General features: G+C 53.4%; 2 non-coding genes across 2 annotated transcripts; both read right to left on the bottom strand.

Annotated features, from left to right (window-relative positions):
- Positions 1-2956: 2956 nt before the first annotated feature.
- On the bottom strand, positions 2957-3144 carry LOC135978881 (U2 spliceosomal RNA). The gene has a single exon (XR_010596237.1). It is a non-coding gene; the product is annotated as a U2 spliceosomal RNA (small nuclear RNA).
- A 17301-nt stretch (positions 3145-20445) lies between these two features.
- On the bottom strand, positions 20446-20636 carry LOC135978880 (U2 spliceosomal RNA). Its single transcript, XR_010596236.1, has one exon. It is a non-coding gene; the product is annotated as a U2 spliceosomal RNA (small nuclear RNA).
- Positions 20637-25368: the final 4732 nt, after the last annotated feature.

The raw sequence follows: 25368 nt of genomic DNA, 5'->3' as shown, positions 1-25368 counted from the left end.
AGGCTGCTAGGCTCAGCACATGGTCCCTCAAACAGACCATGCTATCAAGGGTGGCAGGCCACCCCCCCAATCTCTGTCCCCCACCTGCCTAAGGCTCTGGGAGGGAGTTTGAGTTGGGGGAGGTGGTCTGGGGTGCAGGCCCTGGGACAAACCCACCCTGCCCAGGGAGATGCTGGCAGCCACGTGGAGCAAGCAGGCAGGAAGCCGCTCAGTTGTGCTGCGCTGCCTGTGGTCAGTGGGTGGGGGCCTAACAGTGAGGTCGTGTATAGCGTCCCCCTTGGCTGGCGATAGCTGGAAGGGCGCCGTCTTTTGTTTACGGTCCAGCACGCTCAGTCGTATAGTGGTTTTCTTCGTTTTCTTAAGTGTTCGTGGGTTTTCTCCTTTTGATCTGTATAGGTACAATTGTGTACTTTAGTGCACGCCCTGCTTTGCGCTTCATGCGCTATCCATGCTTCACATGACTGAGTTTGCAGGTGATCGTCTTATGGACATGGGTCGAGCGGATCTTGTTTTGGCTTCCCTCCATCAGTTTCGGAAAACTTCACAGTAAATATCACAGAGTCCTGACGAAAGGATAGAGGGTTTTGAGAGAAGCGAAGGAAGATCTATCGATCTATCAATCAGTCAAAATATTCTGAGAATTTGGTGAGCAAGTGATTTCAAACTATGTGCATCTATGATTTGTAGGCTATTAAAGCCTAGAATAGTTATTATTTTTTCTTGAATATAGGGTAGATTTTCTCACTCTCTCAATGCCTGCCAAACGATTACCATTATCTCTCTTTCACTTATATAGCTTGTCACTTTACGCTACAGGAAATAGTAACAGACTCCTAAAGACACAAAATATAGCCCCAGGAAAGGAAGGCATTTGGTACAACGACTCCTGGGAGGGGAAAAAAAAACAAAACACAGATCCTGGTTGCCTGGCGCTAACTGCTGTGGCAAAGGTACCACTCAACAAGGCAGACAGTTCCATAAGGCAGCTGGCAAAGAAGAGGATGTACCTCCCTGGAGGGCCAGTAACGAGCTGGTGTATGTCTCGCATAGGCAGGGAGGCAGCAACATCCCTCGAAGGGGGTGATCTGTCTGACGCTGCGGCGATCACTTGCGCCTTCCATCTTTCGACGTGCCTGGGTGCTATGGTGAGGAACTTTGTGGCGAGTGCTGTGCGTGACATCAGGAAGCGAATCGCCGTGGCCCCTTCCAGCCAAGATGTCGCCAGGTACCCAGGGGAGCCGTATTCGGAAGAGACGACAGCATCATCACTCTGAGAGCGAGAAATATGCTGGAGAGGACCCTGGAGGATACCATCCGTGGGCAGTACATGGAAAACCTGAGATGGAAGATGATGTTTTTCATCAAAGCAGAGTAGTAACTTTGGGGAACCAAGTTGCTTCTATTTGGAATAGCGTCTCCGTGGGGGAGTTACGCTGGAATAGGCACTATGCTTATAGCTATGATGCCAGTCAGACGAGCCCCTCGACTGCACGTCCTGTGGGTCCCAATAGCCTGCTCTGCTCGGTCTGCAGAGCAGGACTTCACTTTCCTCTCTCTAGGGTTGGCTGTGGAGCTGTGGTGCCACCTGCTGGTTCCGATTTCAAAGCTTGGTGGAAAAAATAAATAACTGCAAGGGCGGGAGAAGCAACTCTCGCTGAGTGCCTGACGGGGGTAAATCGATCCCCACAAAAACAGAGTTTAAGAGCCGAGTACTGAGCAGCACTTCAGCGGTAAAGCCTGCCACAAACACTAGACAATGTACACTCCATCACAAAGCTCCTGTGAATGAGCTTAATCTTCACTCTGCAAGCACCCACCCCCATTAAGTAGCCTATCCCAAGCCACATCCTAAAAATGAGAAGTAAAGTATAATGATTTAGAATTTACTGTAGGTTTGGGGGGGGGGTAGGAAACAGGATGGGGACCTCTGGGAGCAGAAGGACACCTCGTGCCTTCACATGATCTCACAAATTAAGATCCATGCAACATATGCTGGGTGGGGAGAAGAATATAACCAAGTCTATCTAATTCAAACTGTTTAATACAAGTAGTATCACTTCATCAGATGCCTGGAGTGAAAAAGACAGCACATGAAAAGATGGGAGTTGCCTTACTAAGTTGGGGGTCAGTGCTAACGACGCAAAGGGGTGAGTATCAACAGAGGGAAAACTACTTTTTGAAGTGACCCAGCCACTCCCAGTCTTCATTCAAGCCTAATGTGATGGTGTAAAGTTTGCAAATTAATTCCAATTCTGCAGTTTGTCATTGAAGTCTTTTTTTATGAGGGGTATTTTTGTTGAAGAATGGCCACTTTGAAGTCTGTTTCAATGTCCAGGGAGATTGAAGTGCTCTCCTACTGGTTTTTGAATGTTACAATTCTTGATGTCTGATTTGTGTCCATTTATTCCTTTGCGTAGAGACTGTCCGGTTTGGCCAGTGTACATGGCAGAGGGGCATTGAAATCAAGTTTACACAAGTTAAGAAGGAAGGTACTAGACATCTGGGGTCAGGCTTGAGTTCTGAGCGATTACAGGCATCGGTTACAAGGTTCACAAGATGCATACAACTGTCAGTGAATAAGTGACCTCTGGTATGCCACTCCTAGAATATATTTATAGTCTAAGGGTACGTCTATACTTACCTCTGGGTTCGGCGGTAAGCAATCGATCTTCTGGGATCGATTTATCGCGTCTTGTCTAGACGCAATAAATCGATCCCGGAAGTGCTCGCCGTCGACACCTGTACTCCTGCTCCGTGAGAGGAGTACGCGGAGTCGACGGGGGAGCCTGCCTGCCACGTGTGGACCCGCGGTAAGTACCTTGTAGTTCGAACTAAGGTACTTCGACTTCAGCTATCTTAGTTAGAAGCGGGGGGGTTAGTGTGGACCAGCCCTAAGCCAGTATTGGTGTAACAAATTCAACAGATTCTATTTTTTCACCACAATAGTCTCCCCGAGGGGAGGTGCACCGTTCCTGGAGGTACTGCAATACCAGGTCGATGCGTGGAGTGGATGGAGCAAGCTCCTATTCCATCTCCCTGTTCCAAAAATCCATTTAATATATAGTCCTCAGATAGAGGGCGTATCAGATACTAAACTGAAAAGAACAGATTTAAAAGTTTATTAGTTAATGATTAAAAATAGATGATACATAGAGTTTGAGAAGTCAGTTATTGGTCATTGGGGGTAACATACAGAGTATAGGAGGATGCTAGTATTTTGGTGTTGGGCAGCACACATAATATATACAGTCTGTAATGTTCCCAATGGGGGGGTAAACAGTGGGCGAGATCAAGATGCAGTCGACAAGCGGTGAGGGTCCGTCATTCATACAGAAAGTACAGACAGTCATGGGTATAATTAAGCGGGCTGGGTAATGGGGATGGGGTGACCCTCACGTGGTGGGGTTCAGTTAGGTTCGGTGTGTTCAGGGCTCAGGGGATGAGGTCCATCAGGGGGAGTTTATAGGTCTCTTCCCCCTTGCGGGTGCACAAGGTCTCCCCGGCTCACTCCCGGTATTGGCAGTGGCCGGTGATGTGCTCTGTGTAGATGTCCCGAGACCAACAAATAGTGTCCGAGAATATTAGGCGTCTCATGAGCTGCGCGTAATGACGGCCTACCCCACAGGTCCTCAGCATGCGTTCGTTACATGGGTCCCAGGCACCCAGGGCCCCAACGAGCAGAGCGTCGGTGTGCACCTCGTAGCCCTTTGTCCGCAGGGCGTCATACAGGGGGGCGTACTTTTCAAGCTTGCGGGCTCGGGCTTCACGGAAGGCTGGGGTCCTGTTCTTGAATGGAATCATTACGTCGACCAGGATGATCTTTTTTTCCAACCTCATCCGTGATGATCATGTCCGGGCACAGTGGGCTGTCGGTGCTGGGGACGGCGGTTGACTGTGACCTCTCCCAGGCGTGGGTCGATGGCCTTAACTAGGCGGTCCTGGACAGTGTTGTGGCGCAGCTGCCGGGCTCTGGCGTGAGGCTTGCAGCTGCATAGGACATGGGGCAGGGTTTCGGCGACGTACCCGCACTTCCTGCGGCGTTTGTCCCAGTTCCCGTGGCGGACGGCTCTGTTGAGGGGGACGCAATTCAGCCGGGCACGGTGTATGAACCGCCAGTCGGCGAACCGGGTGAAGCTGCCCATGCGGAGGAAGTGGTTGCTGGAGTCCCACTTGCTGGTCACCTCGAAGACCTTACCCTGGTCCGTTTTTTTGTTCAGGGTGTCCACGTAGACTGCGTGGACAGCAGCCTTCAGGGATCTCTCCAGCACGTCTCTGGCTCCGGGGGTGATGATGGTGTTGTCCTCCGTCCCAATCCGCGGCACTAGGACTCCCAGCTCCTGTAGTTCCTTGCGCCATACCCAGCAACATCCCAGACGCTTCCCCAGTCGGCGAGTGGCATTGCGGGCGCGGGACCACAGCAAGGCGATGACGCCCCTGTCCCGGGCGAACTCGCCGTCTACGGAGCCGCTCAGGAAGCTGGCCACATCCCGGTCGGAGGGAGGTCTGCCCATTTGCTTCCCTATGACGGCGCACAGGGCGGTCGTCGCGATGTTCCTCACCTTCGCGTCCGGGCACGTCAGGAGGTGGAAGGCGTGCATGATGACCGCGATGTCGCACAGGTCTCCCATGCGGGGCACGTTGGCACCACCGTGCCTGTGCGCGATATATACGAGCTCATTACTGGCTCTTTGGGGCAGGGACAGTCATTTCTTGACCAGCTGCCGGATGGTGTTGTCTGCCTTGTTGAGGAGCACCTTTGGCACGGCGGATCCTCTCAGGACGAAGGCGATGCAGGGGATCAGGAAGGTGTTGATGGTGTTGATTTTCTGCCACGGCGCTAGCAGGGATGCGTCGATCTTGGCCCCATCCTGCAGGATCTCACGCATGGTGCCCTCGGGAGTCTGCCGGACGCGGAAGCCTGTCGGCGTGCCGAGGTGCTGGTACGCCTCCCCTCCGCCAGGGGAAAGACTGACTCGCCCTGGTTGAGGAACTCCATCGTCAGTATCGAGTCCCCCTTGCTCCCGTCAATGTGGAGGGACGCGCACTTCTTGGCATTGAAGCGGAGTCCCGTCCAGTCTGCGGCTCTCCCGATGGTGTCGAGCATGCCCTGGAGCCTCTCTGGGTCATCCGCGATCAGGACCAGGTCGTCCACGTAGGCCAAGACGCTCACCCTCTCGCCAGGCAGGTTGAAGCCGTCGGCGCCATTGGAGATCGCCCGCAGGAGCGGCTCCATGGCGAGTTTGAAGACGATCGGACTGAGGGGGCAACCCTGCTTCACGCCGCTGTGGATCAGTATCTGTGCAGTCTCCCCTTCTACCGAGCGGATGATGGTGCTGCAGCCCTCGTATAGTTCCCGGATCAGGTGAAGAAAGGTCTCTCGCATCCCAAACTCCTGGAGTGTGTCAAAGATATGGTGGTGGGGGATGGACCCGAAGGTGTTGGCCAGGTCAAGCCACGCTACCGTGCAGTGCTTCTGCGTTCTCCTGGTCGTCTGGGTGACGGTCTGGAGCAGGAAGTTGTGCTCGTGGCACCCCTCCGACGGCATGAAGCCCTTCTGGGCGGGGCTGATGGCTCCCCCGGTCGTCGCCCACTCCGTGATCCTGGCTGCCAGGCAGCTGGCGTACAGTTGGTACATGGTGGAGCAGAGGGAGATGGGTCTCCAGTTGCTGGGGTCGTCTCGCTCGCCCTTCTTGTGGATCAGGACGGTCATGGCCTTCTTCCAGGAGGTGGGAGATCGGCCGAATCGCTTGCACAAGTTGAAGATGCTGGAGAGCATGAGAGCGCCGGGGTCTCGCTTCTTTAGGAGGCTGTAGGGGATGCTGTCTTTTCCACGTGCGGTGTTCTTGGTTCTGGAGAGCCTGGCCGTCACCTCTTTAGGGGTGAAGTCGGCCTCCAGATCGTCCGCATCGGTAATGTGGGGCAAGGGGCGGAGGCACTCCGGGCGCTGCGCGTCATTCCTGGGCACGCTGCCGAACACTCCGAGGAAGTAGTTGTAGAAGCGCTCGGGCGGGATCGTGCAGTAAGACGGGCCCGTCGAAGACCTCTCTTACGGCCTTGAGGCGGTTCGTCCGGTACCGCTTCTGGAGCCTTGAAACCGCTGCCGGGTCATAGCGGCGGTTGGCGTTCCTTCTTCCAGCTCCTCTGGTGGTGTCGCGGTGCAGGATGGGCCGCCTGGGGGCAGGCCGGATGGTCTCCTGGTTCGGTGTCCTCCTGAAGGCAATCTCCGTGGACAGCTCGCAGGTGAGTCTGTCGATGAGCTGGTCAAATTCCATGAAGGTTGCCACTTGAAGCTCCTCGATCCAGGCGACCTGCCAAGGCATGGCTGGCCTAGCCGTCGGCCGCTGGTCCTCAGGCTCCTCGGTGGGCATGGGCAGTGAGTTTGTCGCGTGGTCAATGGGTTGTCTCGCTTGTGGTTCGGGGTCTTTTCGGTTGGTTTCTGGGGCATAGTCGCCCGTGGGGTAATTTGGTTGTTGGTGGAATCTGGATCGGGTCAATGAGTGCAGGGGTGATGCTAGGTCTTCCGTGTGTGGCTGTTGTCTGGGGGGTTGCTGTGGAAGCGTGCGACCTTCTGGCGGCAGGGATCGGTCTGGTGTCTTTTGGGGTCGTACTGGCCCGTCTGACGATGGGGGTCTGGTGTTGCAGTCTGGTTGTGGCGTTGACTCCTCTGACAGTGGAAGTTTACAGAGCGATCTGGGGGGTGGACCCCGTAGCCTCAGCGGGTGGGGTTCGCCGTGCAGGCTGAGGAGTCGCGTTGGCTCTTCCTGTGGTTGGTGTTCGTAGGGTGGCCTGAGGGCCGGCGTCGGTTCCGCTGGAGGCAGGATTTCGGGCGGCCACGCGTGGCGGGGCGCTGACCCTTCTTGGGATGGGGTCGCGCTGGTTGGGCGTCGGGAGGACACAGACGTCTCAGCTCAGAGAGCTTCCGGGCGACCTGGGAGGATGTGACAGGTCTCCTGCTGGCAGGGGCTCGGTCGACGTTTCCCGCTGCGGGAGGCGTCGTCTCGAAGGTGGGGCCCTGGTCTACCAGTTCGGGGACTGGAGTGGGGTTTAGGGTAGCGGCTGGAGGGGGTGCCCTGATTCCTTGCGGCGCAGGAGCAGCGGGCCGGGGCATAGGAGGGCAGGAGGCCGGAATCAGAGTTGTTGCTGCTGTGCGGGCTTACTTGCAGCTGGCCTGGTGCGCCTTACATCTCTTCTGGGACTCGAAGGGCAGGCTGCAGAGGGCACAGCTGAAGGCGGTGGATTTGTTGTGGCACCTCTTCAGGTGCCTGGTGACCCCTCCGAGGAGCGGCAAACAGCAGAGGCTAACAGCGGGAGTTTGCCTGGGAGTTCGCCTAGGGAGAGCTCACTGAGGCTTTCATCTGTAGGTTTCTTTGAGTAGTTCCTGCAACAGGTGAGGAAGTTCTTAAGAGGATGGTGATATGGAAGGTGAGCGATCAGCTGTTGTAACCTGCACAGGTTGTGCCATGTTTGTCTTTCTTCCACAGGACAGAAGCGACTTTGTCTGTACAAAGTGCAAGCTGGTCTCCATATTGGAAGAGAAGGTTCGAGGGCTGGAGAAACGAGTATCTACAGGTACCAATGCGGAGAGTGGACTAGATGACCCATCTGAGGGAAGGGAGCAGAAGGAGACTCCACCGATTGGAAGGCAAAAGATGCACTGTCCTAGGGATGGGGGTTCCACGACCACCACTCCCAAGAGGAGGAGGAGGGTGGTCGGGGACTCCCTCCTCAGGGGGACTGAGTCATCTATCTGCTGCCCCGACCGGGAAAACTGAGGTCTGCTGCTTGCCAGGAGCTAGGATACACGATGTGACGGAGAGACTGCCGAGACTCATCAAGCCCTCGGATCGCTACCCCTTCCTGCTTCTCCACGTGGGCACCAATGATACTGCCAAGAATGACCTTGAGCGGATCACTGCAGACTACGTTGCTCTGGGAAGAAGGATAAAGGAGTTTGAGGCGCAAGTGGTGTTCTCGTTCATCCTCCCTGTGCAAGGAAAAGACCGGGGTAGAGACGGTCGAATCGTGGAAGTCAATGAATGGCTACGCAGGTGGTGTCGAAGAGAAGGCTTTGGATTCTTCGACCATGGGATGGTGTTCCAAGAAGGAGGAGTGCTAGGCAGAGACGGGCTCCACCTAACGAAGAGAGGGAAGAGCATCTTTGCCAGCAGGCTGGCTAACCTAGTGAGGAGGGCTTTAAACTAGGTTCACCGGGGGAAGGAGACCAAAGCCCTGAGGTAAGTGGGGAAATGGGATCCTGGGAGGAAGCACAAGCAGGAGAGCGCAAGAGGGGAGGACTCCTGGCTCATGCTGAGAAAGAGGGATGATCGATGAGTTACCTTAAGTGCCTATACACAAATGCAAGAAGCCTGGGAAACAAGCAGGGAGAACTGGAAGTCCTGGCACAGTCAGGGAACTATGATGTGATTGGAATAACAGAGACTTGGTGGGATAACTCACATGACTGGAGTACTGTCATGGATGGATATAAACTGTTCAGGAAGGACAGGCAGGGCAGAAAAGGTGGGGGAGTTGCGTTGTATGTAAGAGAGCAGTATGACTGCTCAGAGCTCCGGTATGAAACTGCAGAAAAACCTGAGTCTCTGGATAAAGTTGAGAAGTGTGAGCAACAAGGGTGATGTCGTGGTTGGAGTCTGCTATAGGCCACCAGACCAGGGGGATGAGGTGGACGAGGCTTTCTTCCGGCAACTAGCAGAAGTTGCTAGGTCGCAGGCCCTGGTTCTCATGGGAGACTTTAATCACCCTGATATCTGCTGGGAGAGCAATACAGCGGTGCACAGACAATCCAGGAAGTTTTTGGAACGTGTAGGGGACAATTTCCTGGTGCAAGTGCTGGAGGAACCAACTAGGGGCAGAGCTTTTCTTGACCTGCTGCTCACAAACAGGGAAGAATTAGTAGGGGAAGCAAAAGTGGATGGGAACCTGGGAGGCAGTGACCATGAGATGGTCGAGTTCAGGATCCTTACACAAGGAAGAAAGGAGAGCAGCAGAATACGGACCCTGGACTTCAGAAAAGCAGACTTTGACTCCCTCAGGGAACAGATGGGCAGGATCCCCTGGGAGAATAACATGAAGGGCAAAGGGGTCCAGGAGAGCTGGCTGTATTTTAAAGAATCCTTATTGCGGTTGCAGGAACAAACCATCCCGATGTGTAGAAAGAATAGTAAATATGGCAGGCGACCAGCTTGGCTAAACAGTGAAATCCTTGTTGATCTTAAACGAAAAAAGAAGCTTACAAGAAGTGGAAGATTGGACAAATGACCAGGGAGGAGTATAAAAATATTGCTCAGGCATGCAGGAGTGAAATCAGGAAGGCCAAATCACACTTGGAGTTGCAGTTAGCAAGAGATGTTAAGAGTAACAAGAAGGGTTTCTTCAGGTATGTTAGCAAGAAGAAGAAAATCAAGGAAAGTGTGGGCCCCTTACTGAATGAGGGAGGCAACCTAGTGACCGAGGATGTGGAAAAAGCTAATGTACTCAATGATTTTTTTTTTTTTTTTTTTTTTTTTTTTGCCTCTGTCTTCACGAACAAGGTCAGTTCCCAGACTGCTGCACTGGGCAGCACAGTATGGGGAGAAGGTGACCAGCCCTCTGTGGAGAAAGAAGTGGTTCGGGACTATTTAGAAAAACTGGACGTGCACAAGTCCATGGGGCCGGATGCGCTGCATCCGAGGGTGCTAAAGGAGTTGGCGGGTGAGATTGCAGAGCCATTAGCCACTATTTTTGAAAACTCATGGCGATCGGGGGAGGTCCCAGATGACTGGAAAAAGGCTAATGTAGTGCCCATCTTTAAAAAAGGGAAGAAGGAGGATCCGGGGAGCTACAGGCCAGTCAGCCTCACCTCAGTCCCTGGAAAAATCATGGAGCAGGTCCTCAAGGAATCAATTATGAAACATTTAGAGGAGAGGAAAGTGATCAGGAACAGTCAGCATGGATTCACGAAGGGGAAGTCGTGCCTGACTAACCTAATTGCCTTCTATGAGGAGATAACTGGCTCTGTGGATGAGGGGAAAGCAGTGGATGTGTTATTCCTTGACTTTAGCAAAGCTTTTGATACGGTCTCCCACAGTATTCTTGCCGCCAAGTTAAAGAAGTATGGGCTGGATGAATGGACTGTAAGGTGGATAGAAAGCTGGCTAGATCGTCGGGCTCAACGGGTAGTGATCAACGGCTCCATGTCTAGTTGGCAGCCGGTTTCAAGCAAAGTGCCCCAAGGGTCGGTCCTGGGGCCGGTTTTGTTTAATATCTTTATTAATGATCTGGAGGATGGTGTGGACTGCACTCTCAGCAAGTTTGCAGATGACACTAAACTAGGAGGCGTGGTAGATACACTAGAGGGTAGGGATCGGACACAGAGGACCTAGACAAATTAGAGGATTGGGCCAAAAAAAACCTGATGAGGTTCAACAAGGACAAGTGCAGAGTCCTGCACTTAGGACGGAAGAATCGCAGGCACTGCTACAGACTAGGGACCGAATGGCTAGGTAGCAGTTCTGCAGAAAAGGACCTAGGGGTCACAGTGGACGAGAAGCTGGATATGAGTCAACAGTGTGCTCTTGTTGCCAAGAAGGCTAACGGCATTTTGGGCTGTATAAGTAGGGGCATTGCCAGCAGGTCGAGGAATGTGATCGTTCCCCTTTATTCGACATTGGTGAGGCCTCATCTGGAGTACTGTGTCCAGTTTTGGGCCCCACACTACAAGAAGGATGTGGAAAAATTGGAAAGAGTCCAACGGAGGGCAACAAAAATGATTAGGGGTCTGGAGCACATGACTTATGAGGAGAGGCTGAGGGAACTGGGATTGTTTAGTCTCCAGAAGAGAAGAATGAGGGGGGATTTGATAGCAGCCTTCAACTACCTGAAAGGGGGGTTCCAAAGAGGATGGAGCTCGGCTGTTCTCAGTGGTGGCAGATGACAGAACAAGGAGCAATGGTCTCAAGTTGCAGTGGGGGAGGTCCAGGTTGGATATTAGGAAAAACTATTTCACTAGGAGGGTGGTGAAACACTGGAATGTGTTACCTAGGGAGGCGGTGGAGTCTCCTTCCTTGGAGGTTTTTAAGGCCCGGCTTGACAAAGCCCTGGCTGTGATAATTTAGTTGGGAATTGGTCCTGCTTTGAGCAGGGGGTTGGACTAGATGACCTCTTGAGGTCCCTTCCAACCCTGATATTCTATGATTCTATGGAAACGTCGGGGCGGCAAGCAGATGGGGCAGATGAGCGCACCAGCGGCAAGTGGGTATTTCAGGTAGATGTTATCGTCAGTCCCCTGTGGAGCGGGGGTCCCAGTGGTAGTAGAGGTTTCTCCAGTGAGGGTGTCCCGCTGGGGGTCGGGGGGGTCGTGTCTCAGCGGCGGGGACTGCTGGAGAGCAGGGGGTGTGCCTGGTCCCTGCTGGAGGACAGGGGAGCAGTCTTGTGACGGCTGGAGCTGCTGGGAGCAGGGGGCGTGTCCAGGGACCTTAGGAGAACAGGGGAGATGTCTCGTGGCGGCTGGGGCGTAGGGCAGAGTTCCCTTGGCAGCTGGGAGGCATCGGGGGACCTTTCAGTAGTTGCAGCTGCTGTGGGGCGATGGGTGGGTCCCTCGTCAGCAGGAGCGTGGAGGGGGTCCCCGGCGGTTGCTGAAGCAGGGGAGTGATTGGGGGGTCCCCCGGTGGCTGGAGCGGCTGGTGGGCAGCGGGGGAGTCACTCAGCAGCTGCAGTGTCAGGTGAGGGATGGGCAGGTCTCTCAGGTTCTGTAGCAGCCAGCGGGTTGAGTCGCATCAGGGAGCTCCTTGGGCACCGTGAGTGGTGGTGGCTGGAGCGCGGGGTGAGACGTCCCCGGTGGCTCGGGCAGCAGTGGCTGGGGCAGGTGGTGGGGATCCCCTGGCTGCATAGGCGTCAGCAGCGTGGAGCAGGAGATCCCCGGTGGCCAAGGCAGCCGCGACTGGGGCACATGGTGGGGCTCCCTGGGCTGCGGCAGCTGGGGAGCGGAGCAGGAGTCCCCCGGCGGCTGGAGCAACGGTGGCTGCGGCGTGCCGCGGGGCTCGGTAGTGGCAGCCGGGGGGCGGGGCAGGCATCCCCCCGGTGGTGTGGGCGGTGGGGGGGCTGTGGGAGAGCCCCCTTGTCTGGGTAGGTGCTGGGGCTCAGTGGGGCACTTACCTGGCATCAGGAGCAGCAGTTGAGCGACGGCTGGTCTCCCAGGCGGCTGGGACCCGAGGGGGCAGTCCCCCGGCGCGGGGAGCAGCAGCTGGGCGGCAGCAGGGTTTTCCAGCGTTAGGGGCGCAGGGGGGCAGTCTCTCAGCTACTGCAGCTGCAGGCTATCGGTCCGCGATGCTCCTGTGGTAGGCGCGGGGTGGGGCAGGCTCCCTGCTGCTGGTCATCAGCACGAGGCTTCCCCGGCCGCAGGAGGGCAGCAGGGCAGACTCCCGGTGGCTGCAGCCGCTGGTGGTTGGCAGGAGAATGGCGGGGCGCCCCCTCTGCGGCTGGAGAGTGGGGTGGATGTTCCTCCTCTCCGTGATGTCCCGGTATGTGGGAGCTTTCTGTGGCAGCATCCCAAGGTGGGGTTCTTCCCACCCTTGCTCTTTCCTCTGCAGCTACTGGTCCGCCGTGGCTCTGAGACCCCGAGGGTCTTTTTCGGGCAGCGGTCTGAGGAGCACTCAGGGAAGAACTGGGGGGCAACGGCCGGGAGCCTGTGACGTGCTGGGGCAGTGGCCAGCGTTTTGGGCTGTGTTTTAGGGGCAGCGGGATGCATCCCATTAGCTCTTTTTTAGAGCAGCAGATATATTGCATCAGTGTAGCAGTTTATCAAATAAAAAAAAATGATGAAACTGATAAGAACAGATTTAAACGTTTATTAGATAATGATTAAAAATAGATGATACATAGTTTGAAAAGTCAGTTATTGGTCATTGGGGATAACATACAGAGTAGAGGGGGATGCTAGTATTTTGGTGTTGGGCAGCACACATTATATACAGACTGCAATGTCCCCAATGCGGGGGTAAACAGTGGGCGGGATCAAGATACAGCCGACAAGCGGTGAGGGTCCATCTCTCATACAGAAAGTACAGACAGTCATGGGTATAAGTAAGCGGGCTGGGTAATGGGGATGGGGTGACCCTCACGTGGTGGGGTTCAGTTAGGTTCGGTGGGTTCAGGGCTCCGGGAAGAGGCTAGAACATAAGGTGGGGGGGGGGGAGGCAGAGGGGCTGTGCGTTCCTGTTGCTTGAGGCAGCGCCTCCAGCAGCTCCCATTGGCCGGGAACGGGGAACCACGGCCAATGGGAGCTGCTGGAGGCGCTGCCTGAAGCAACATTAACACACAGCCCCTCCGCCCCCCTTCCTCACGTTCCAGCCTTATCCCGGAACAGCGCGGGGCGGGGCAGGGCAGGCAGGCAGGGAGCCTGCCCTGCCCCCGGTAGGCACTGGGCCAGATCCTGCCCCCGAACCCCTCCTGCACCCTGATCCCCTGCCTCTCCACACGCCCCTCCTGCATCCCAACCCACTGCCCTGAGCCCTAGGCCGCACCCCTGCCCTGAACCTCCTGCCTCACCCTGCCCCCCTGCTACGCCCCGACCCCCTGCCCTGAACCCCGCACCCCTGCTGCATCCTAACCCACTGCCCTGAGCCCCATGTCGCAGCCCTCCTGTACCCCGACTTCCTGCACCCTGACCCCCTGCAGCACCCCACACCTCTCCTGCACCCCCTGGGGGCAGAGTTGGGGTGGGGATTTAAGAACATAAGAAAGACCGTACCGGGTCAGACCAAAGGTCCATCTAGCCTAGTATCCTGTCTACCGACAGTGGCCAATGTCAGGTGCCCCAGAGGGAGTGAACCTAACAGGCAATGAACAAGTGATCTCTCTCCTGCCATCCATCTCCATCCTCTGACCGACAGAGGCTAGGGACACCATTCCTTACCCGTCCTGGCTAATAGCCATTAATGGACTTAACCACCATGAATTTATCCAGTTCTCTTTTAAACTCTGTTATAGTCCTAGCCTTCACAACCTTCTCAGGTAAGGATTCCACAAGTTGACTGTGCGCTGCGTGAAGAAGAATTTCCTTTTATTTGTTTTAAACCTGCTGCCTATTAATTTCATTTGATGACCCCTAGTTCTTGTATTATGGGAATAAGTAAATAACTTTTCCTTATCCACTTTCTCCACATCACTCATGATTTTATATACCTCTATCATATCCCCCCTTAGTCTCCTCTTTTCCAAGCTGAAGAGTCCTAGCCTCTTTAATCTCTCCTCATATGGGACCCGTTCCAAACCCTTAATCATTTTAGTTGCCCTTTTCTGAACCTTTTCTAGTGCCAGTATATCTCTTTTGAGATGAGGAGACCACATCTGTACGCAGTATTCGAGATGAGGGCGTACCATTGATTTATATAAGTGCAATAATATATTCTCAGTCTTATTCTCTATCCCCTTTTTAATGATTCCTAACATCCTGTTTGCTTTTTTGACCGCTCTGCACACTGCATGGACATTTTCAGAGAACTATCCACGATGACTCCAAGATCTTTTCCCTAGAATCATAGAATCATAGAATATCAGAGTTGGAAGGGACCTCAAGAGGTCATCTAGTCCAACCCCCTGCTCAAAGCAGGACCAATTCCCAGCTATATCATCCCAGCCAGGGCTTTGTCAAGCCGGGCCTTAAAAACCTCCAAGGAAGGAGACTCCACCACCTCCCTAGGTAACGCATTCCAGTGTTTCACCACCCTCCTAGTGAAATAGTTTTTCCTGATATCCAACCTGGACCTCCCCCACTGCAACTTGAGACCATTGCTCCTTGTTCTGTCATCTGCCACCACTGAGAACAGCCGAGCTCCATCCTCTTTGGAACCCCCCTTCAGGTAGTTGAAGGCTGCTATCAAATCCCCCCTCATTCTTCTCTTCTGGAGACTAAACAATCCCAGTTCTCTCAGCCTCTCCTCATAAGTCATGTGCTCCAGACCCCTAATCATTTTTGTTGCCCTCCGCTGGACTCTTTCCAATTTTTCCACATCCTTCTTGTAGTGTGGGGACCAAAACTGGACACAGTATTCCAGATGAGGCCTCACCAATGTCGAATAAAGGGGAACGATCACGTTCCTCGATCTGCTGGCAATGCCCCTACTTATACAGCCCAAAATGCCGTTAGCCTTCTTGGCAACAAGAGCACACTGTTGACTCATATCCAGCTTCTCGTCCACTGTGACCCCTAGGTCCTTTTCAGCAGAACTGCTACCTAGCCATTCGGTCCCTAGTCTGTAGCAGTGCATGGGATTCTTCCGTCCTAAGTGCAGGACTCTGCACTTGTCCTTGTTGAACCTCATCAGGTTTTTTTCTGCCCAATCGTCTAATTTGTCTAGGTCCCTCTGTATCCGATCCCTACCCTCTAGTGTATCTACCACGCCTCCTAGTTTAGTGTCATCTGCAAACTTGCTGAGAGTGCAGTCCACACCATCCTCCAGATCATTAATAAAGATATTAAACAAAACCGGCCCCAGGACCGACCCTTGGGGCACTCCACTTGAAACCGGCTGCCAACTAGACATGGAGCCATTGATCACTACCCGTTGAGCCCGACGATCTAGCCAGCTTTCTATCCACCTTACAGTCCATTCATCCAGCCCATACTTCTTTAACTTGGTGGCAAGAATACTGTGGGAGACAGTATCAAAAGCTTTGCTAAAGTCAAGAAATAACACATCCACTGCTTTCCCCTCATCCACAGAGCCAGTTATCTCATCATAGAAGGCAATTAGGTTAGTCAGGCACGACTTCCCCTTCGTGAATCCATGCTGACTGTTCCTGATCACTTTCCTCTCCTCTAAATGTTTCATAATTGATTCCTTGAGGACCTGCTCCATGATTTTTCCAGGGACTGAGGTGAGGCTGACTGGCCTGTAGTTCCCCGGATCCTCCTTCTTCCCTTTTTTAAAGATGGGCACTACATTAGCCTTTTTCCAGTCATCTGGGACCTCCCCCGATCGCCATGAGTTTTCAAAAATAATGGCTAATGGCTCTGCAATCTCATCCGCCAACTCCTTTAGCACCCTCGGATGCAGCGCATCCGGCCCCATGGACTTGTGCACGTCCAGTTTTTCTAAATAGTCCCGAACCACTTCTTTCTCCACAGAGGGTTGGTCACCTTCTCCCCATGCTGTACTGCCCAGTGCAGCAATCTGGGAGCTGACCTTGTGCGTGAAGACAGAGGCAAAAAAATCATTGAGTACATTAGCTTTTTCCACAATCATTGAGTACATTAGCTTTTTCCCTGACTTGTTGTAGCTAAATTAGCCCCCATCATATGGTATATATTTCCGGGAAGGGGTTGGAATGGGGGCAGGGAAGAGGCGGGGCAGGGGTGGGGCCTCATGGAAGGGGTGGAGTGGGGGTGGGGCCGAGGGCGGCAGGGGTGGGGGTGGGAGATGTCAGTAATGCGGTCCTCGGGCCAATGTACTAATCCTCATGCGGCTCTCATGGTCATTTGAGTTTGAGACCCCTGAGCTAACCTGAGTTTGGGAGGCAGTTCTCCAGGTGAAGGAGGAGCGACTACATGACCCTTGGGGTGAGCTTGTTGGCTGTAGCACAGGCGCTGACTCTTGTTTTTGCCAGCGAGTGCTTTTGAAGAGGTGTGTGTTTGGGGAGGGTGGAGGGGGCACTGTGCTAGTTTTGGCGGGGGGTGGAGGCTATTTTCAGAATCTTTATATACTTTTCAGATTCTAGTTACAGAATGTGTCTATCGTTGGTATCTTCACACTTTTAATGATGATTAAACTGTTATGAACTATATAACCAGGAGCTAGGGCTACTCAGGGAGAACCAAGTTTTTAAAAGCCTGCTCCTAAGCCACCAGAGGAGCTAGGGATCAGGAAAGATTTGAGGGGGATTAGAGGAGGGGGTAGATAAACTTCATTAACGTTCTTTAAACTTAAGGCAATGGAAAAAAAAACCCTGATACAAACAAAACAAGAAAGGAAAGAGCTGCAGGAGTAAAAAGAGAATGCAGGCACAAATCCAGCAACAGATTGGGGGGCTATCCAGTTTCTTGCACTGAATGCAGCATGGATGATTACCTGGCTTATGGGCGGGTGGCAGACTGCTATAACATGGCAAGCCATGCAGTAAGTTGTTGGACCGTCTCTTCCTGTTGTAGCTCTGAGGGAGTTGAGTGGGATGAAAGACAGAATCCTTCAATGACTTTGACCGCCTTGTAAACAGGCTCACTGAAGACCTGTCTGCAGAAATTCCATGAGGAAAGAATGGAAATCCAGGGAACACAGCGACTTCTCACGGAACCCCTGCGTCTATCTATAACTACAGCCGGGAAGCCGGGAGAGGAAACACCCAAGTTCCGGCAGCAGATTCCAGGATCCAGAAGCAATAATGGTCAAACTGTCCTAAGGCTATGAGGAAGATCCTCGATGGGCCCTCATCCTACTGTGCCATCCCACCCGAGAGACTCTTCTCCTACTCCATGGCTGTGTTTGACCGTGTAGTCCAGAATGATGCACAGCGTTTGGGATGCATTTTGCCCCTGCCCCAGCTCAGCCATGAAGAGGGTCTGGAAGAGCACTTTACGCTACAGGAAATAGTAACAGACTGCTAAAGACACAAAATATAGCCCCAGGAAAGGAAGGCATTTGGTACGACGACTCCTGGAAAAAACACAGATCCTGGTTGCCTGGTGCTAACTGCTGTGGCAAAGGTACCACTCAACAAGGCAGACCGCTCCATAAGGCAGCTGGCAAAGAAGAGGATGTACCTCCCCGGCGGGCCAGTAATGAGCTGGTGTACATCACGCATAGGCACCGTTACCTCGAGGGGAAGAAGGTAACGCTTCAAAGGAAATACTAGAGAGATGGTAGAGGGAAGATATAACAGGGAAAGCCCCTTTTCTCAGAAGCCCCTGCAGACTCGGCTCCCTTCCATGTCTGTCACCGGTGGATTTAGCTACCCATAAAATATAATAAAATAAAGAAAAGACAAGATAATACGGTGCAAATAAAGGTAAGTGAATTAGGGATAAAAGGTACAGAAAAACTAGGGAGAATGCTGGGGAGAAATACAAGAATAACACAGTGAAACAGCAAAACCATAAATCAGTAAAATAGTGGATCAGTGACTGACTCTGAGAGCTTGGAGCTCAGGCCCATACACCCTTCCATGGGATTCTACAAAACAATAAACAATACCCCAACACGGAAACCTTTCTCCTATTGCTCTGATGCAGCAGATGTCACGTACAGGCGTGATGCCCAGGACCTACAACTCTTGGACTGATTTAGAGTCCTTGAGAAGGAACACTGGGGAGTCCAGACGACTGATGGTTCTCGTCGCGGGCGAGGAGACCCTCTGGGATGAGGGACATCAGGAGATGCAGGATATAGGAATGACGATGACAGGACTCCTCTTCCTCAAACACACTACGGGATAGATGTTGTTCTTCGATCTCGGCTCTGAAGCTCTGCGAAGACCCGACCGTGTACGAACTGTCGCTGGAATGGACAGCCCCGCGCAGGCGCTGAACAAGACCTTATAAAGCCTTTTTGGCGGGGAGAGTTCTGAGGTGATGGAACACTGAGGGTTGGACTTGGCGGGAAAAACCGGTTCTGACTGGTTTAAGCTAGAGTCTGTGTAGTAAATAAGTCCCCTCTCAAAGATGGAGTTCAAAGTTAGAGTTCATGTATTCCATTTTGAATTTCAGTTCAAAGTCAGTGATTCATTTCAGTATTTTAAAAACATCTTATTAATAGGTAATTGAAACAGTACATTCCATCTAACAGCAGGGAGGCAGCAACATCCCTCGAAGGGGGTGATCTGGCTGACGCTGCGGCGATCCACTTGCGCCTTCCATCTTTCGATGTGCCTGGATGCTACAGTGAGGAACTTTGTGGCGAGTGCTGTGCGTGACATCATCAGGAAGCGAATCGCCATGGCCCCTTCTAGCCAAGATGCCGCCAGGTACCCAGGGGGGAGCCGTATTTGGAAGAGACGACAGCATCATCACTCTGAGAGCGAGAATTATGCTGGAGAGGACCCTGGAGGATACCATCCGTGGGCAGTACATGGAAAACCTGAGATGGAAGATGATGTTTTTCATCAAAGCAGAGTAGTAACTTTGGGGAACCAAGTTGCTTCTATCTGGAATAGCGTCTCCGTGGGGGAGTTACGCTGGAATAGCTACTATGCTTATAGCTATGATGCCAGTCAGACGAGCCCCTCGACTGCACGTCCTGTGGGTCCCAATAGCCTGCTCTGCTCGGTCTGCAGAGCAGGACTTCACTTTCCTCTCTCTAGGGTTGGCTGTGGAACTGTGGTGCCACCTGCTGGTTCAGATTTCAAAGCTTGGTGGAAAAATTAATAACTGCAAGGGCGGGAGAAGCAACTCTCTCGCTGAGTGCCTGACGGGGGTAAATCGATCCCCACAAAAACAGAGTTTAATAGCAGAGTACTGAGCAGCACTTCAGCGGTAAAGCCTGCCATAAACACTAGATAATGTACATTCCATCACAAAGCTCCTGTGAATGAGCTTAATCTTCACTCTGCAAGCACCCACCCCCATTAAGTGGCCTATCCCAAGCCACATCCTAAAAATGAGAAGTAAAATATAATGATTTAGAATTTACAGTAGGTTTTGGGAGGGGAGGGGGGGAACAGGATCGGGGACCTCTGGGAGCAGAAGGACACCTTGTGCCTTCACATGATCTCACAAATGGAGATCCATGCAACATATGCTGGGCGGGGAGAAGAATATAACCAAATCTATCTAATTCACACTGTTGTTGAATACAAGTATTATCACTTCATCACATGCCTGGAGTGAAAAAGACAGCACATGAAAAGATGGGGTTGCTTTACCAAGTTTGGGGTCAGTGCTAACGTATCAACAGAGGGAAAGGAAGTACAGGAGTACTTGTGGCACCTTAGAGACTAACAAATTTATTAGAGCATAAGCTTTCGTGGACTACAGCCCACTTCTTCGGACGCATATAGAATGGAACATATATATATACACACACATACAGAGAGCATTTGGAGTGAAGTCTGTGTGTGAAGGGTTTGTTGGTTGAAGAATGGTCACTTTGAAGTCTGTTTGAGTGTCCAGGGAGATTGAAGTGCTCTCCTACTGGTTTTGAATGTTACAATTCTTGATGTCTGATTTGTGTTCATTTATTCCTTTGCGTAGAGACTGTCCAGTTTGGCCAATGTACGTGGCAGAGGGGCATTGAAATCAAGTACACAAGTTAAGAAGGAAGGTACTAGACATCTGGGGTCAGGCTTGAGTTGAGAGAGATTACAGGTATCCGTTACAAGGTTCACAAAGTACATACACACATCAGCAAAGAAGTGATCTCTAGTATGCCACTTCTAGAATATATTCGGAGTCCAAGTCAGTATTGGTGTAACACATTCAATAGATTCTATTTTTTTCACCACAATAGTCTCCCCGAGGGGAGGTGCACCGTTCCTGGAGGTACTGCAATACCAGGTCGATGCGTGGAGTGGATGGAGCAAGCTCCTATTCCATCTCCCTGTTCCAAAAATCCATTTAATATATAGTCCTCAGATAGAGGACGTATCAGATATTAAACTGATAAGAACAGATACTACACTTGATCTTAGCCAAAAGGCCGAGAAGCGATAAAAATATGCTGCAAAACGAGACAGCCCTACCTCCGCCACAGCTTTCTACGTCACCACGAGGAGCTCCGAGACAGGGACCAAATGCCATCAAGGAGAGTTGGACAACTAGGAAACGCTTAAGTGACAATCACTCCCCCAAATGACTCCAATGTAATAATTCAAAGCAAGAACTCCACACACAATTCTGCTTAAAGACCGAGAAATCTTTCAGTCTGGTTACTTGGGTTCCTCTCGCTGCTTTCCCTGGCTGCTGCTGTGTACTCCTACATTGCATAAACCCACCCACTTCCTGTGACGTACTCCGTCCCTGTTAACTCTCGCAGCAAAACAGAGACAAGAAAACGTGTGCAAGCGCTATCCCGGCTGGCCACACCGCATGGGGCTCTTCTACAGTTAGTGCGGCTCCTGGAGTTCTGCCCCCATTCTCCACCTACCAGACTGGGGGGAGCTCAGGGGTTCGGCCCTGCGGCAGGATAGTGGCGCTAGGGGCTTGTGCTGGAGGAGACTGGTGCCTGCCACTTTCCATGCACCGAATGCTTAGGGCAGATTGCCTAGAAAAATGCTGCAGGAAAAGCTGACACCTCTCTCTCTCTCTCTTAGTGTTCGCTTCTCTATCCTCTGTCTCGCCCAGGACCGCTAATTAATTTTGAGGAAAACACCGCGGATACACACTGACGACAAGCTACAGAGGTGAAAGAGAGAGAATGGTAATCGTTGGGCAGGCAGTGAGAGAGTGCTGGTGCCTGCAGCCGGCCCTGTTTTAAACAGCCGGGACCAGGGCAGCTGCTCCCTTTTCCCCTCACCGCCGTTGGCAGCTGGGTGCAGGGGGAGGCAAAGGGGGCAGGGATGTAAAAGGGGCCGTACAAGCAGGGCTGCCGACGGGGAAGCAAAACAGATACAAGAAAATGTGCAAGCGCTATCCGGGGTGACTAAACCTCATAGGGCTCTTCTACAGTTACAGTGCGGCTCCTGGAGCTCCCTGTTCACCCCCCCACCACCACCATTCTCCACCTACCAGACTGGGGGGGAGCTCAAGGCTTCTGCCCTGCGGCAGGGTAGTGGGGCTAGGGGCTTCTGATAGAGGAGACTGGTGCCTGCCACTTTCCATGCACCGAATGCTTAGGGCAGATTGCCTAGAAAAATGCTGCAGGAAAAGCTGCCCCCCCCCCCTCTGTTCGCTTGTCTATGCTTGTCTATCTCACCCAGGACCGCTAATTAATTTTGAGGAAAACACCGCGGATACACACTGACAACAAGCGATGTACGTGAAAGAGAGAGAATGGTAATCCTTGGGCAGGCATTGAGAGAGTGAGAAAATCTAGCCTATATTCAAGAAAAAATAACTATTCTAGGCTTTAATAGCCTACAAATCATAGATGCACATAGTTTGAAATCACTTGCTCATCAAGTTCTCAGAATATTTCAATTAATTGATAGATCGATAGATCTTCCTTCGCTTCTCTCAAAACCCTCTATTTATCCTTTCGTTAGGACTCTGTGATAGTTACTGATATTTACCGCTCGACCCACGTCCATAAGACGATCACCTGCAAACTCAGTCATGTGAAGCATGGATAGCGCATGAAGCGCAAAGCAGCGTGTGCACTAAAATACACAATTGTACCTATACACATCAAAAGAAGAAAACCCACGAACACTTAAGAAAACCACTATACGACTGAGCGTGCTGGCCCTTCCAGCTATCGCCAGCCAAGGGGGACGCTATACACGACCTCACTGTTAGGCCCCCACCCACCAGCAGCGCAGCAGAGCTGAGCGGCTTCCTGCCTGCTTGCTCCACGTGGCTGCCAGCATCTCCCTGTGGTCCCTGGGCAGGGTGGGTTTGTCCCAGGGCCTGCACCCCAGACCACCTCCCCCAACTCAAACTCCCTCCCAGAGCCTTAGGCAGGTGGGGGACAGAGATTGGGGGGGTGGCCTGCCACCCCTGATAGCATGGTCTGTTTGAGGGACCATGTGCTGAGCCTAGCAGCCTTTAAAAAGCCCGCTCCTAAGTGACCAGAAGCGCTAGAGAACAGGAGTGCTCTGCTCCGCAACTTGAGAGCTTCTTAAGGAGACTTTGATCCCTTTAGCACCCGTCACCTTTGAACCAGGTGGTGGAGCTATGCAGGGGTAGTGGCGCTAGGGGCTTCTGCTGGAGGAGACTGGTGCCTGCCACTTTCCATGCACCGAATGCTTAGGGCAGATTGCCTAGAAAAATGCTGCAGGAAAAGCTGACACCTCTCTCTCTCTTAGTGTTCGCTTCTCTATCCTCTGTCTCGCCCAGGACCGCTAATTAATTTCGAGGAAAACACCGCGGACACACAGACGACAAGCTCTATAGGTGAAAGAGAGAGAATGGTAATCGTTGGGCAGGCATTGAGAGAGTGCTGGTGCCTGGAGCCCGCCCTGTTTTAAACAGCCGGGACCAGGGCAATTGCTCCCTTTGCCCCTCCTACATCTCACCCCCGTTGGCAGCCGGGTGCGGTGGGAGGCAAAGTGGGCAGGGACATTAAAGGGGCCGTACCGGCAGTGCTGCCGACGGGGAAGGGGCCGCAACGTTGAAGCACTGCTGTGGCAGCGCTTTAATGTGGGCTGTGTACGTACAGGCTGGTACCGGCTTCTTACTGGTTTCGTACTGGCCCATATTGGCTCACTTTCACCTCTGCCCAGGGCCCGACTCCAGCACTGTTTGAGGCTGGGTCTCTCCCTTGGCCCCGTCTTCCACCCCTGGGTTCTCCCCCACCCGCACGCGATTTAAAACGGCCCAGGGTCCGCACCCACCACCAGCAGCACAGCAGAGCTGAGCGGCTTCCTGCCTGCTTGCTCCACGTGGCTGCCAGCGTCTCCCTATGGCCCCGGGACAGGGTGGGTCTGTCCACACGTGCTGCTCCCACCCCAAGTGCCCCTGTGGCCAGTAGTGAGGTGTGGGGGCAGTGCCTGGGGGTAGCAGCATGTGGAGCCCCCACAGCCCAGGAACCCCAAGTAAGCGCTGCGCTCTGCCTGCACCCCCTCCCTCCGCACCTCCTCCCACTTCCTGTGACTTACTCAGTCACTGTTAACTCTTGCAGCAAAACAGATACAAGAAAATGTGCAAGCGCGATCCGGGGGGACTAAACCACATGGGGCTCTTCTACAGTTACAGTGCGGCTCCTGGAGCTCCCCATTCACCCCCCCCCCCCACCATTCTCCACCTACCAGACTGGGGGAGAGCTCAAGGCTTCTGCTCTGCGGCAGGGTGGTGGGGCTAGGGGCTTCTGCTGGAGGAGACTGGTGCCTGTTGAGAGAGGGCGGGCACAATTTAAGATTTAGCCCTCCCCCTTCCCCCTAAACAGCTTGAGGCCCACAGCCCCTCCCTTCAGCTCCCAGGTTTTAGCTCTGCAGGGGGAAACACCAGCAAACAGTTGGGAGCTGCAGGACCCGGCCTCTGCTTCAGTTCCTTGGAGAGAGGCAGCAGCAAACGCAGCAGCTCTCCTTGCAGCTCCCAGCTGTTTGCTGCCGCCTCTACCCAAGGCGCAGCCCCCAGCTTTCCTGCTCCAGAAGCTGCCGTGCAGGGAGGGGGCCCAGAGCCTGTGCCCAAACTCCCTCCCGGAACCTGCACCCCAACCCCAGCCCAGAGCCCACACCCTGCCCCAGGCCAGAGCCTGCACCCAGCACCTGAGCTCCTTCCCTGAGCCTGCACCTAAACTCCCTCCCAGAGCCCAGTCTCTCACCTCTCCTGCACTCCAATTTCCTGCCCCAGCCCAGGGCCTGCACCCCAGACCACTTTCTCCCCTCTCCCCCCCCCTAAACTCCCTGAGCCTTAGGAAGGTTCCGGGGGGGGGGGGGGCGGCAGTCTCTGGGCACCACCAAAATTTCTACAAACCTGACTCCCCACACAGTGTGGTCTGTTTGTTTGCGGGACCATGTGCTGAGCCTAGAGGCATCTAGGAAAGTTGAGAGCCACAGGGAAGGGGTCCAGTGACACCATGTGACCAAGCAAATAGCAAACTCTGGCAAAAAATCAGTGGGGGACACCCCCATGCACCCTCCTCTCATATTGCCTCTGGCTTCTGCCCAGCAGGGAGGAGGCTCTGAAGACCCGAGTCCAGGGAGGCATCTCACACGAGACTGAAGCCCTGAGCCCCAGGAGGCGCGTCCCAGCTCTCGAATGTCTGAAGATTGTTGTATGCAGCTCGGAGGGTCAGTAGGTTTGGCCCACCCCTGCCAGGGCCAGATGATGACATTCTGAGGCCCTAAGATAGGTCAAGTGTAAGAGGCCCCATTATTCTCTCAGGACATTGAATATATAGAAAACCCCTGGGGCTACCTCTGCAGGGAGGCCTGGCGCCACGAGGACGGCTCTTCGGGATCTCACAGCTAGGAGCAACATCTCCTCACCACTTCTTCAGGAGGAGGAGGAGGACGACCCGCGGAGAACCTCTACCTAGGACCCAGAAGCTGCCCTTCACCCTGCTGCTCTGGAGAAGGCTGCTACCAGAGGAGCCCCCACCACGACGACCCAGGACCAGGATGCTGACTGCTGCTCCAGAGAGGGAGGCTCCCGAAGGAAACACCTCCTCGACCCAGGACCCCGAAGCTACTGATCACCCTGCTAACCGGAGGAAGGCTGCTCCAACGGGATCGCAGTCCGCAGCCCAGGATCTCGATGCTACATGCCGTCCTACCGGGCAAAGAGATGTCGTAGCCAGAAAGTCCAGCCCCACCCCAGGAGCGGCGTCACCTCCTCAAGCT

This window comes from Chrysemys picta, unplaced genomic scaffold, assembly GCF_011386835.1.
Source record: "Chrysemys picta bellii isolate R12L10 unplaced genomic scaffold, ASM1138683v2 scaf500, whole genome shotgun sequence".
NCBI lineage: Eukaryota > Metazoa > Chordata > Testudines > Emydidae > Chrysemys > Chrysemys picta.
The sequence above is the reverse complement of the archived record's forward strand: the minus strand, read 5'-3'. Positions and strand labels throughout refer to the sequence as shown.